The following is a 14,724-nucleotide window of genomic DNA, read 5'->3' as shown; positions in this document are numbered from 1 at the left end:
GGAGGAACAGAACACGTAGAACAAACTTATAGTACAGGGGGATCAATTCGAATGGCTTGTGTAATAAAGGCTGGGCAGCCTAGCTCAGTCCATGAGGCAGAAGGCCTGGAGGATTCCTGGAGAGCTGCTGGCCTGCAGTCCACATTGGAAGGCTGAAGAAGCTGGAGTTCATCAGCAAGGATGTCAATAGCAGCAGCAGCAGAGTAGATGCACTCACCAATAAAAGGGGAAAGTAGGCGGGCAAACACCATTGTTTTTCAAACTAGGATTTCTTTATATCTGGGCCAAAGAAGGTGCAGCACTGCCTAAGGAAGGGTCTTCTTCCCTCAGTCTTCTCTGGGAAAGCCCCCTCAGACATGCCCAGAGGTCTTATTATTAATTGACTCCAGATTCAATCTAGTTCTCAATCAAAATCAACCATCACCAGAATACTCCATTCAAGCCCCTTCACCCATTTGAACCACTATTCCAGGGCAGATCTTCCAGACATAGGACTAAAGACATCCCCTCTGGATGGAGCTGTGGAATGGCAGGGTTGAAGGAGAGGCAGATGCAAATCCAGTAAGAAGCCAGAGACCCTGGACAGATGCTCCACCAAGTGTGACCAGGTTGAGATAGAAGATGCTCTAAGGACATGGTCAGCAGATCTTGTGTGGGCCATCACCTCCGTCTCCCAGTGGCAGCAAGACCCATTTGGGGTTGTAGAATGGGAGAGCTAAAGATGAGCGTGGACTCTACACATGGGGCTAAGACTACAGCCCTCAAATAAAACCCCATACGGTGGTTATGAATATCATGTAAAGAGAAGATGGGAATGACCAGGTACATCTCCAGAGAAGCCAGATGTGCTCACACACATCCATCATCCCAACAGTCAGGACAGAAGGATGACTAAGCATTTAAGACCACCTTGCCATAGCAAGTTCAAATCCAGCCTATTATGTTAGAGCCTACCTCAAATAAATAAGAAAGGGGAGAAACGGAGAAGGCAGAAAAGGGAATAGGGAGAGGAGAAGAAAGAAGGAAAAGAAGGAGGAGAAAAGAGGGATGGGAGGAGATGAGAGACAGTGTGGCTGTCAGTGAGTGAGTTTCAGGTGAAGAAGAGGCCTCACAATAGCCTGGAAATGACCTTTCAAAACAGTTCCTCCCTCTGTTACGACAGAAAGCCATAGTCTTGCATCCCACATCTTAAATGCATTTGACATTTCAGGAAGTAATTAATGGTGTTGGCTCTGGTAATGTCTTAAAATATAAATTTAAAATGTGACAAACAAGTGAGAAACAGCAGTCTGTTTTAACGAGATTTTCCCTTGGATCATGGATCAGAGAGAGCCCTGTGTGGGCCACAGGATCCTTTTCCTGCCTGTGCAGGAAGATGGTCTAACACAGGGGATGGGAGTCTGCAGGACTCGAGGAACCAGACTTGGTCTGCAGTGGGATGGACCACTGTGGAGTCCACTTTGTTGCTTTCTTTTTGGGCATTTGCAAGAGACACTTCACCCATCCCCTGGGTAGAAATAAATCAATTTTTGTCAGTTTGGTACAGAACTCGAGAAGATGGGTATTTTGATACACACCTGTAATCACAGACCCTGGGATCATAAACCTGGACCATGTAGCAAGCCCCATCTCAAAAGAAAACTCCAAGGGCTGGAGGTGTGACCTAGGAGGTAGAAAGCCTGACCGGCACACACAAAGCCCAGTATTCAGTCTTCCGAATTACACAAGCAGGTCATGGTAGATGGTACCTGCAACCCTGGCCCTACAGAAATGGCTGCAGCAGGATCAGAAGCTCGGGGTCATCTTCATCTATGTAGACAGTTGGAGACCAGCCTGGACTATATCAGACTCTCATGTCTCAAAAAACAAACAAACAAACAAACAACAACAACAAAGAAATCTAAGAAAGCTATGTATCCCTTGGTGACCCATGGCAAAGTGACAGGGAGAGTACTGGGATTTTAGCCTCATGAGCCAGGCATGAGATTTGTCCTCTGGTGCCATTTCTAACCCTTCTCTTTACTATTTATTTTGGGACATGGTCTTGCTAAGTTGCCCAGACTTCTCACAAATTCACTCTATGCCCCAGACCTTGAATAGACCAAGAAATTGAGCTACCCTGTATCGAATAAATAAGAAGAAATGGGGAGAGGAGTAAGAGACTTAAACCACCAGGCAATGTTTTTATTTTATTTTTACATATTTCATAATAATTATACACGTTTATGGGTTGTAGTGTGAATGCACTGGGTTGAAGCACACAGTGTAAATGATCAAACTGGAGTCAGTAGCATCTTATTTCTCTTTATTTACTAAAAGAATCAGACTCCTGCCTTCCGGTCGCTTATAGAATCTATATGACAAATCCTCAACTATCCTCGCCCCTCTGCGCTGTAAAACATTATCATCTGAGGTGGTTGTAAACCTCGTCTGCTCTTCTAACATCATCTTGGAAAATGCCCATCTTCAGTCTGGGATTCACAAAGGGCTGGGTTCACTCCCCGTGAGCTAATGTGCAAAAACGCTCAATATGAAAGAATTCCTCGGGGGCACAGCGTTGAAGATGGATATTCGTTCTTCCGAGTCTTCTTAAGCTGGTTCTGAGCGGGGCATCGGGATGTGGTGGTTAATATTGGTGTCAATGTAACTGGATCTAGAATGCATGCCCCAGGAGACAAACCTCTGCGCACATCTATGAAGGTTTGCCTCAAATGGTGATTGGAGTGAGAAGACTCCCCATAAACACTGGCAGCATAGCTCCCTGGCACAGGATCTTGGTAAGCTGAACACCAGCATTTGCTGTTCTCTGCTTCCTGACTGTGGGTACAACTTACCCGCTGCCTCACTCCTGCTGCCGTCCCTGCTGCGGTGGCCAGTATCCCCTCCAACTGTAAGCCACAGAAACTCACTCCCTTTTCAATGGCTTCTTGCCAGGTGTTTGGGCACATCGTTTAGACAGTAAGGAAAGGACAGGGTTCGAAGTGCACTCTGTGCATGTTAGATGGTCTCTCAAAAGCACCAGGGTCTTGGATGGGGGAGGGGGACATGGGGAAACTGAGCCGGAAGTTTGCGGATGCTTTGACGGCCCTGAGAAGCCTCAATCTGGAATCACGTCGGTTTCAACCCCTCGGCCCTTTGTGGCTCTTCCCTGAGTCCTCCCTCTGCACCAGAAAATCACAAGCTTTGTCTTCTGAGGGCAGATTGGAACGCCAGAGTGTGTGGAGATTAATCACAGAATAAAACAAACTGCCGCTTATCCTCGCTCCTATAGTTGACATAATTACCCCACAGGCAACATGAAAACGTTGTACCGCAGTAACTCCCGGCCAGGAGAGAAAGCGGCATCGCTGATAACACAAGAGAGAGAAGAATGGTGAACACAGCCCTTTGAAAACTTTTAATTAATTTTCACCCTTGCAGCATAATTGGTGTCAGCTCAAACTTCAGTGTCTCCGGATCCCTTAGCCTTGTTGCAAAGACATTTCAGACCAGCATGGGCTACCTACAGAGAAAGCAAGGCCCTGGTCAGGGGTAAGGAAGGGGCAACAGAGTGTTTTGCATCGTTAAACATATAGCTTAGGCTGTGTCACTTAGCCATTTAAAATTCTCCCATGGTTCCCCATCGCCTGCCCTAGGGAACTCAAACCCTGGGACCTTTTGGTGTAATTAGACCCATGCAAGGGCTGGTTTGCCTTGCGTATTAGTTAACTGTCATGTTGGTGTGACCAACTCTCTGACAGAGGGAAGGGAGGATTTATTTTGACTCAGTTTGATACAGTCCATCACAGCAGGGAAGGCATGAGAGAACTGATCACACTGTATCTGCAGTCCATAAAACTATAAAACCTCCAGGTCTGCCCTCAATGACACTCTTCTTCCAGGGAGACTCCATCTCCTAGAGGTTGCACAAGTTTCCAGAACAGCAACACCGTCAGGGACCAAATGTTCAATATATGGACCCCTGGACATCTTGCATTCAAGTCACACCTTACCATCTCACCTGTTGTCTCTCCTCCACCCTGCACCAGATGTAATGGATTTCCAGCTATTTTCCCAATGCACTATTCTTCCAAAAAAAAAATATATATATATATATATATATTCATATGCGAAGCTGCCAATCATCCTTCCTGACCCTTTACCTCCAACCTCCACCCACTCAGATGACAGCACTCTTTAAATGTTATTTTACGGACTGCCAGCTCCTCTCCAAAGTCTTCCCCCACTCATTACAGAGAAGGTCTTGGGCCCTCTGAGCTCCGTCCCTTCTCCTCTATCTCAGAGCTAACCTGACTATTGCATGCAGGTGTGGATTCTTTCCCTCTGGTGCAAAGGCATCTTGTTGGTAACTGTAGCCCAGGGTCTACAGTGTGTCCACAATAAAGGATGTGCCCTAGAATGCACTACACAGATACAAATCTGACACCTTGTTGATGCCAATTGTATAGGAGCCTATATTGTAAACTTCTTACTTTAAATCCTTTATCTTCCTTAGTGAATCACTCTAATCCTTCAGTCAAAGTGCCGTGCATAAAGCAACAGTTTCCCCTTTTAGCCTAGACTGCCAGGCAGTTTAAAGCTAAAATCTCATGTTGCCAAAATTTTGTAAAAATTATTAGCCTGGGGGTTGTCCTTGTTAGTGATTGTCTTTTTTCCTCGATTTATTTGTTGTCGAGGTTTTCTAGTTCCAATTTTCCCGATCCTCTCTGCTTTATCCACACTCACTGTTCAAGCTACTTTCCGTACAAGGGCATGTTTTACCACCGCGAGCACAGCAGTCGGATAAATAGCCAGTATGAGCCACAGCGAGGCCTGAGAAAATATCTGTTGCGTGTCACCTGTGAGCCTGGCGTTACAGTGAGAAGAAAAGGCTCTGTTCCTTCGCTGGGGTTCCCTCAGTGTCCATCAGGGCGTGATTACAACACAGAGCACACACCCGCCATAGTTCAAGTGCCCCAGGGTATCTTGAGAGCCGGAAATGTAGAACATTAGACTTCCTGGGGAAGTGGGAGGGGCGGGGTCTTCCATAGGCTCTTGTGTTTGAATAAGACACCTCCAACAGATAGTGGTGTTTGTAGAGGTTGTGGGCCCTTTAAGAGGTGGGGTCTTACTGAGGGAAGTAAGTCTCTGGGGGCCCTGCCCCACCCTCAGTCCTCTGAGCTTCCTGGCCGGCAGGATGGGAGCTACCTCAAGCTCCTGCTGCTACTCTTACTACTCCAGCACAGTGAGTTTCACGCCATGAAACCATGAAGATAAACTTTCTCCCTTAAGTTGTTTTTCCGAGTTTCATGACACAGGGATAAGAAAAGTCATGACGATGAATATTTGAGTGGGGTCTTCATGGATATGTACGAGCTCACGTTAAAAAAAATAATAATAATAATAAAAATGCTGACCTTCAAAGACGCTGAGTGATCTACTCTTTCTAAAGGAGAGGTGTGACTAGTAGGTCAGTGGATGACTGTCATGCTGAGACAAGGGCCAATCCCAAGATGCACCGGGGTGGATTTTCCCCCACCAGGCCACACGGTCCATTTCCTCTTACATAAGGGGACCTCTTTCCAACTCGCAGAAGTTCCGTGGCAGCTGGTTCAGTGCCAACTGACTGAGAAAACATCACAGCAAAAGTTATGGGAAGTTCAACGATGCGTTTAAATTAATTTGTACTTTTTTTCAACCCAATCAAGTCTACAGACATTTGAAAAATAACTTCCCCTGGAAACATCCACTGTTCTTCTCCGAGATGTGAATAAAATATGACTTTGTCTCTCCTGAGCCGTTACTCTGGTCCCCCGCATCTCAGGGTTTGGGTTCTCTCTCTCTCTCTCTCTCTCTCTCTCTCTCTCTCTCTCTCTCTCTCTCTCCGCCCCCCCCCCCAACCCCCCAGCATCTTCTCCTGTGCTGTTCAGCATGGAAATGTAGCCTATTAAGTCCTCTTTTCGCCTTTTCCTTGTCAGTGTCCTCCCCTGATAACCCACTGTGGTCCAGTTCCGTCTGGGCATGGTCTTCTAGTTTGATGGTCCTCGGGCTTTGCTGGACCACCTGGAGTGTCAGCTGAGGCACGGGTTCCTTAGAACGTCTAGTGAAGTGTCTAATTCAGTAGATCTTTCTAATGTGGGGCCCCTTGTCACAATGAAGCTTCTTATCCAGGGACCACATTTTTATACCAACCACCCTGCATTCAACTCAATCCTGCTTTATGTCACTATGTCAATGGCTTCCTGGGCTTCCGGTAGAGTTTCTCCCTCCTTAGAATTTGCTTTGTTTTGGATTTTAGTAATATAGTCCAGGCTGACATCAAACTCACTATGTAGCCAAGGATGACCTTGAGCTCTTGGTCCTCTGGCCTCTACCTCCCAGGTACTGGGATTGTAGGCATGCACCACCATACTTTCTTTAGAAAATCATGGACCCATATGGCTGGCCCTTGGGAACTACTGGCCTTGACTCAGCAAACAATAAAAATTGTATTAGTTAATTTTATCATTGCTGAGACAAAACACCAGCCAATAGCAGCTTGCTGGGGGAGGGGCTGGTGTGAGGGCCATGGGTTGGGAGGACATAGCCCTCCTCCTGACAGCAGAAGCATGAGGCAGCGGGCCATGCGGGATCTGCAGTTAGGAAGTAGAGAGATAAGGGACTTAAGACCCCATATGAACAACAATGCCAAGCAACCAGAGCTTCCAGGGACTAAGCCACTACCCAATGGACTGACCCTGGGCTCCAACCTCATAGGTAGCAATGAATAGCCTAGTAAGGGCACCAGTGGAAGGGGAAGCTCTTGGTCCTGCCAAGACTGAACCCTCAGTGAACAGGATTGTTGGGGGAGGGCGGTAATGGGGAGAGGATGGGGAGGGGAACACCCATATAGAAGGGGACCGGGAGGGGCTAGGGGGATATTGGCCTGGAAACCGGGAAAGGTAATAACAATCGAAATGTAAATAAGAAATACCCAAGTTAATAAAGATGGAGAAAAAAAAAAGGAAGTAGAGAGATATGGATACCAGTCCTCGGCTGAGGTCCTCCTTTTCCCTTTTCCTTCCGTGTGCAATCGCAGTTCACAGAACTGTGTGGCTCACATCCAGAGTGGAATTCCTTCCTCAAGCAAAGCTCTCTGGAAACATCTTCATAGACACCAGTAGTGTATTTACATGGTGATTCTAAACATGTGACACTGGTAACAGCAGTGTCAATGAAGATCAATGAGAAGTGTCACCAGGCCTCAGAGGTATATATGATAACTCTTAGGGCTTGGTGTGCACAAGAACCCTGAGAAACAGGTGCTCCCTTACACCCTTTCTGGAATGACACCCTCTGCAGGCAACTAAGGTACATGATTGGTCAGCCATCCACAGTTACAAGCCTCACCAGGCTTTCCTCTCTGTCTTATTTCTGTCTGCGGATGCAAGGTGCACTTCCTCGGGAAATTGACACCTTGTGACCAAATGCTCTGAACAAATGTCTTGACCCATGCATGGTTCTCTGATACCCAGACTGGTTCACTTCCACAGCCCTAACAAATTCAGATGCTGGAGGTTCGAAGAGCTAGCCACAGTCCGCTCAAAGGCACGATGGACATCCGGAGCCCCACAACTAAGGGTAGGTGCTCAGCTGCAAACGTGCGTTCAGCCATGGGATAGAAGTCTATCGTGCTAAGGAAATGGCTGTGATGGCGACTGGCTATTACACGGTGACTTCAGAGTTCACAGGGAGGACAGAAGAAGAAGACTATGGCTCTCTGGGACAATGGGGTGTATTTGAATAGAAGGGGACAGGAACCACCAAAAGTAGGACTAGGGATCTTGTCTTTCTTTAAACCTCATCCTTCACACAGCCAGCTCATAGCAACCTTCAAACGTACTTTTCCTAGTTTTTGTTCCCCAATGCATAGTGTGTGTGACAATGTGTATGTGTGTGTGTGTCATGTGTGTGGTAGATGTGTTTGTGTATGGTGTGTATATGGTAATGTGTGTGTGTTTGTGTCTGTATGTGGTATGTCTGTTGTGTGTATATGTGAATGCATGGTGTGTGTTTGTGTGTAGTCATGCATGTATGTGTGGTGTGTTTGTGGTGTGTGTATGTATGTGCATGCATATGTTTGTGTGGTGTGTATGTGGTGTATGTGTGTATGTCCATGCATGTGTGTGTTTGTGTGTGGCCATGCTTGTGTGTGGCATGTTTGTGGTGTGTGTGTATGTGCATGCATGTGTATGTGTGGTGTGTGGTGTGTATGTGGGGTGTGTGTGTGTGTGTGTGTGTGTGTTGTCTGTGGAGGCTAGAGTCATGTGACTTTCCTCAATCATTCTACCTCTATTATTTGAGACAGGCTCTCTCATTAGGCCTGAAGTACATTGACTTACTGGTTGGTCAATGACCTTCAGAATTTACCTGTGTGCGTCCCACTCTAGGCTGGGGTTACAGTCACGTGCATACTACCAGGCCCAATCTGAATTCAGGGCCTCAGGTTGTGTAGCAGTCATTTTACCAAGACATTTTCCTAGCTCCCTGCCTGTAGAAGTCTAATAGAAATCTGCCCATGTATTGTGAGCCTTTGTTTGAGGCAAGGAGAAGGTATAACCCACTACTCAGGGTGGGTCTCCCCAGTCAATCAACCCAATCTAGAAACTCCCTCATAGACCTTGCCCAGCAGCCCACAGCCACACCCTTCCCTTTCCTGCACTACTGGATCTGGGAGAATTTGTATAGGCCACTGAATCTGACCTGCCAAGGGTTCTTGACCCGGGCTAGCACGAATGCACTCTGATGTTTAAACATGTAAACTTTACATGTTTAACCTCTGGAAACACAGTCCTCAGTAAGTGCCCCTGTCCAAGGCAGTGCATGGCTGTGCTTCTCCAGGTCTTTGTGCCTCTCCTGTTTTCTTGTGTGTATCCCCATCTCTCATTCTCCCTCTCTCCTCTCCTCACAAACCCTCCACATGTTCCCAAGGGATCCTCACTTGTAAATATTTGGAAAGGCTCACGCTGTTGTTAGAACAAGGCTGGGAAGAATGGTGACTCTGCTCTGATATCCACAGAGGCTGAACATCCTGTCCCAGATGTTGGATGTTAGATGTCTAGGAAACAATAAATGAAAATCACCAGAGACCAGCAATGACTGTAGATCACCCCCCATTACACATTACACCCCCCAAACCCAGGCTGTTGGCCCTGGGAGTGGGAATCTGTGTGGGTGGTGCTAGACCCTTTCACCCCTAGAGGGTGAAGGGCCCTGTCACCACTGAAGAGCTTCCCAAAGCAGCACCACAGCCTTAGGCCCCTGAGCAAAGGAATGCCACCACCCCATGTGAGAAGACGCAGGGCCCCTCATTGTACCTGAGTTTTGCCTCTTATGAAGAAGTCAACAGCAACACCAAACCCAGGTAAGGCATTTATCCATTTCAGACCACTGTTCCAAGGAGGCTCCCCTTCCCAGTGGCAGAGACCATTGTGTTATAGAGCACAGATCTCCCAGCAAAATGGCCACCATTCTTCAGGAGATCTGCCGTGCCAACTTGCAAGAGTCTTTTTGGATCCTGCTTGCTGACTGCTGACAATCTAGGGTCACTGGATTTTTACCGGAATTCTAACCACTCCTCCAAGCCGTTTATGTATAATTCTGCCCTAGTTGTCAAAAGCAAAATCGTCGTCCATGCTGGGTGAAGACTTTCCAGTGCAGTTGTTTTAGGGTCACCCCTGCTCCTGTCGAGAACCCCTCACAGATGCTCTATAAGTAAGCCCCACTGTACGCCAGTGAACGAGCATTCAATAAATGAACTAGTGAGGGATTAATTAAGTCCTCGCAGCCACACCGAGCCTCCGCGCTCAGGCGAGGTGACTGACTGGCTTGTCCTGTGGTGCATCCATGCCAAGGCTCTGACCCTCCAACCAGAGAAGTGGCTCCCACTGGCTTCTCCCTCTCCCCCTTCTCCTTCGATCCCTAGAAACCGCTTCTCTGGCTGCAGAGAACACCTGGTCCCAGTACACTTCCCAGGGGCCCCTCTCTGATCTCTCCATGGATCTCCTGCACCCACTCCTCCCCGCCATTCACTCTCTACAGGGCAGACCAAGGAACCTTAAAATCACCATGCTCCCCTGCTAGGAACCAAAAGGGGACGGCCACAGCTGGGCCCATTCACAGAGCTTTCTTTTCACAGAGCTGGAGAGACTACTTGGCAGTTATGAGCACTGGCTGCTCTTTCAGATGATGTGGGTTCAATTCCCAACTCCCATATGGAGGCTCACAGCCATTTGTAACATATGATGATGCTGATGATGGTGGTGGTGGTGGTGATGATGATGATGATGATGGTGATGATGATGATTTAATCTAATTTTTATTTTAAATTGTCCCTAGAGGTGTTGCAGGTGTGGCTGCTGTGTCACACATGTGTCGATAGGTGGCAGAGAAGAGTCAGGCTATGTCTTCACTCAGTGTTCTGACCCATGGACATCTGAATGATTAATAACCTAATACTCCCCCAAAAAAGTGAGCCCGAGACAACCACCAGTCTTGTACATGAGGGCCCAGACAGGGAGCTAGCCTGAGACGACCACCAGACCAGCCCTGACTAGGCCAGGATGGGCTCCCAGGGCAGGAAGCGAGCTGGAGACTACAAGAACCTCACTTGGGACAGCAGGCCCCAGGTGAGAGTGAGCCCAAGACAGACAACTGTCACATAGTGTCATTCAAGTAGGCCTGGGTGAGAAGTACCCAAAATGACCTCCAGACCGGAGCCATGGGGTCCTGACTGGGAGCTAGCCTGAGACTACCTACCACAAGTCCGGTGTTGGAATTCTGTCTAAGCTCCACCCCCACAGTTACCTGGCAACAGCCAGGTGTGCTCCGCCCCATAGTTACCTGGCAACAGCCAGCTGTGCCTGGCACTCTAAAGGGGGCTGCTTGCCCCCTCCTCGTTCTCTTTGCTCTTCTCTTCTCTGCTCTCTTGCTCTTGTCCTCTTCCCCTTTACCCCTTCTCTCCCCACCCTACCCACTTCCCTCCATGTGCTCATAGCCGGCCTTTCCTCTCCTCTCCTCTTCTCTCATTAAACCTTTCCACGTGGAACCATGTTGGCCTGTTGTGTTTTGTCGGGACTCGAGCCAGGATTTCTACCCCAGCATCAGGCACCATGCAGGCCTGAGGGGGCAGCCTGAGATGACCCTCCCCAGGGCCGTAATACACAAGTGGGGCATAGCACTCCTGAGATGACCCCAGACACTCAGAAATCCCAGGAACCATCAAGAGGAGCAAGTAAGTGAGGGAGATGGAAGAAAAAGTTAAACAGAAGGGTGTGGGCACATGAAAAGAGGCAGAACTGGAGACTCGAGGGTAGTGAGGAACAGCATGATGGGAGTAGCCGGAGATGCCACCATGGTGGGATTCTGGCCTGTGCTGCCACTGGGGGCCACATCTGGTTCTGTGGCCCAGCAGAAGCAGGGGTCTGTTACCACCGAAGGCCAGGCAGATGCCTCTGGTCTGGTCTGCCACCAGGAGACTTATTAATGTCTGAGGGCTGTGCAGAACTGACCCACCCCTCACCTGGACATTGTGGGAGACCTGACCCTGGGAGCAGGAGAACTGACCCCTTTCAGAACCAGTCTCAGTACTTAAGGTGAGCGGTCACACACTGCAGGAGCTGCAGGTAAGCCAGCCAAGAGTATGAGTGTGGGTGAGTTGGCCCAGCCATTCAACTCCTGAGCCGTGTCATGACCATGAATGAGGGTGAGATGCCCTCCTCCCCCCGTTGCCCCTCACCACCTGCAGCAGGTGGGAGACCTTGCCCTGATGGGATCATAAGAGCAGGAGGGCTGGCCCTGCCCCTCACCTGCTACAGCACTCAGGACAGCAGGCCCTGTGCCTCACTGGGCAGCACGGTAGAGCTGGATCTGGTTGTGAGGGCTCTGGCTCTGAGTGTGAGTGCAGGAGAGCCCTCCCTGCCTCTTGTCTACTGGGAGGTAGTGCTATTCGGGGAGAGATGCCCCATCCCTTCCCTCATCCCTCATCTCCTATTGCAGCAGGAGAGCTGGCCCTGGTGTCATGACATTAGGAGACTGGTCTCTGTCCCTCACTAGCTGTAACACTCAGGAGAACAGGCCCTGTATCTCGTCTGAGTAACAGGGTAGAGCTGTCCCTGGTTGCTGGGGCTACAAATGAACCAGCCCCCAAAGCAGGAGAGCTGATACCTCTAGGGCCCAGATCCAGGGCTTTGAATCGGCCCACCCCAACACCTTCCCTATAGATGAACGGCAGGAGTGCATGAAGGGGCCACTCCCACAGATCCAAAACTACAGAATCTCCATGACAGGTCAACAATAGGTTATCTGAGAGGAGTCCAGTGAGGATCCGGTACTGATAGAATAATGGAAGCCAGAGCCCTCATACCGGACCAGTGTGTCACTGCAATGAACAAGTGTGAACAAAAGGGTATATAAACTGTGGGACACACTGTGACACGATACAGCTTCCACAATGAGATTTTTTTTTCTCTGTTGGTGGGGAGGTTGCAAGGGTAGAGGGTGGGCATGAGGGGAGCAGGAGATGAGTGGGATTGGGGGGCTGGTGTAAAAGTACAAAGAACCAATAAAAAGCTGAAATCTTTGTTTTACAACTTTATTCCACCAGGGACCAATGAAGCCCAAACATTACGAGTTGGGTGCTTTTCTGTGACAATGTTAGATGACAGCAGTGGAGAGAGTCTAAGGACAGACCCAGGGCCTGTCTGCCACAAACCTCCACAGGCTCTCAGATCCAGAAGGAATTAGAATAGGACAGAATAGAGCAGAATGGACTATCAGCAGAATCCTGCCCCATTGTACGCCTTTTCCTCTGGTCAGGAGCACGGCCTGCAGCTAGCCCTTCTCTCTCACACCACATCTCTCCGTCCACTCCCCTTCATTGCCTCAAACATGTCACCTTGTCCCCACAGCAGCACCTTTTCTCTCTCCTGCCGCCGCCTGCGTGGTCTGCTGCTTCCTTACGCAGTCACCAGCTGAAGAGACGTCTCTCCCATCCAGCGGGTCACCTCGTCACTGCCTTTCATCATCTGACTTTAAGCACAGCCTGACTGCTGCACATCCCTGGACCGTACTTGTTGCCTGTTTCCCTGTGACAGGGTAAGGGCCCTTCCACCATCTTTTTGTTGTCTTTCCAGGTCTGTGACAACATATCTGGAGAAAAAGCAATTCCAAGTTGCTATCCATCGCTGTGGGGAAATCAAGGTGGGAACCGGAAGCAGCTAGTTGTGCTATAATGGGTCGAGAACAGAAAGCGATGGATTCGTGCAGGTTTGGGCTCAGCTCAATGTCTCTACTCGAATACAGTCCGCTGGGTCTTCCCACATTAACAAAGGGTTGGAGACAATCAGTCACAGAATCCCTCACTGAGACACTCTTCCCAGGTTTTCCACGTTGGGTCAAGTTGACAGAACCACCACCCACCAATGTGTCCCCAGGATTGACCCCCACATCAGATGTCCAGAAACAATGAACAAGTGAATTTCTCCTCTTCGACGCTCTTGGCTGTGCACTGCTTCACTCAGGAGTCTCCTCCACCTCAAATGTATTTATTAACCCGTAGTCCCGGAATATATTATCTTCAGCCTCTACCTTCAACCTCCAGTTGGGACTTCAGTCGTGAGGACCAAAACTGTCTCCAAAACTGTCCTGCTCTGTCCTGGAAACCTGGAGGTTTTAACAGCTTTCCTTAGCCCCTTTAGTTGTTCCTCTGGCGCAGTTCTTTGATGTGACCAGCAGATGGCAGCAAAGACCGTCCTTCTGGTAACAGCCTCTGCAAAAGTTTCCTCATGCTGGACTCCTGTCAGTCTCTAGCAGGGTTTGTTGGCCGGTGGGGCCTGCCTAGACTCTGTGTTTACACTTCTCCTGAGTAAACAGAAGATGTCCCAAGTCCTAGGTCCAGGGACAGAGAAGTGGGTGGTGCAGGTGTTGGCAGGAAAGCATTGACTGGTTTTGGAATTCCCATTGCAACCCTTTCCCTCCTGCTCCTCCTTATCACAGGCTGCCTGTGCCTCAGTTTCCTCATTTATATCCTGATGGATCTATCCCCACAATACTACATGTTTCCCATGCCTCTCTCCTCAACGTGTCAGCTCAGTGATCAAGGCTGGTCCAACAGTTGGTGCTCCTCACTCTTTCCAGTGTTCATTGACTGACTGACTGATGACTGATGACTGACTGACTGGCTGAATGTCATGCTGAGGATGATGGTGTCGTGGCTGAAGATTATAGCGCTCTGATAAAGTGGACGTCATTCTGAGAGTGGCATTGATGTCATGAAGTGTCGTCAGGGTTGTCTGAATGAGAATGGCCACCATACTTACAGGTTTGAGTATTTGACCCTCAGCTGGTGGGACTGTTTGGGAAGGATTAGGAGGTGTGGCCATGTTGGAGGAGGTGTGTTACTAGGGTTGGACTTTGAGGTTTCAAAAGCCCATCTATTTCCTGTGAGCTCTCTGTCTCCTACTTTTAGGTAAAGATGTAAGCCCTCATCTACCACCCCAGTGCTATGTCTGTCTGTCTGCTCCATGCTCCCTGCCAAGACAATCACACGCTCTAACCCTCTGAACCTGTGAGTCCCAGCTTTAACATGGTCATGGTGTTTGGTCACAGCAATAGAAAAGTAAGACAGTCCTTAGGATGTTGATGTCACTGAATCAACATCCTAAGGACTGTCACTTGATGGTGTCACTTGATGACAATGTCATTCGA

The 14,724-nt window shown here is 48.9% G+C and overlaps 1 long non-coding RNA gene and 1 other non-coding gene across 2 annotated transcripts; one reads left to right on the top strand and one right to left on the bottom strand.

Annotated features, from left to right (window-relative positions):
• Positions 1 to 2,298: 2,298 nt before the first annotated feature.
• Positions 2,299 to 9,078, bottom strand: LOC102546970 (uncharacterized). The gene is made up of 3 exons (XR_357399.5): positions 8,960 to 9,078; positions 5,397 to 5,605; positions 2,299 to 3,502 (listed from the first exon to the last, which is right to left on the bottom strand). It is a non-coding gene; the product is annotated as an uncharacterized LOC102546970 (long non-coding RNA).
• Positions 9,079 to 10,345: 1,267 nt separating this feature from the next.
• On the top strand, positions 10,346 to 10,477 carry LOC120095443 (small nucleolar RNA SNORA17). Its single transcript, XR_005490915.1, has one exon. It is a non-coding gene; the product is annotated as a small nucleolar RNA SNORA17 (small nucleolar RNA).
• The last annotated feature ends 4,247 nt before the right edge of the window (positions 10,478 to 14,724 follow it).

Source organism: Rattus norvegicus, chromosome 10, assembly GCF_036323735.1.
Source record: "Rattus norvegicus strain BN/NHsdMcwi chromosome 10, GRCr8, whole genome shotgun sequence".
NCBI lineage: Eukaryota > Metazoa > Chordata > Mammalia > Rodentia > Muridae > Rattus > Rattus norvegicus.
Note: the sequence above shows the minus strand (reverse complement) of the source record. Positions and strands in the feature narration are given on the sequence as shown.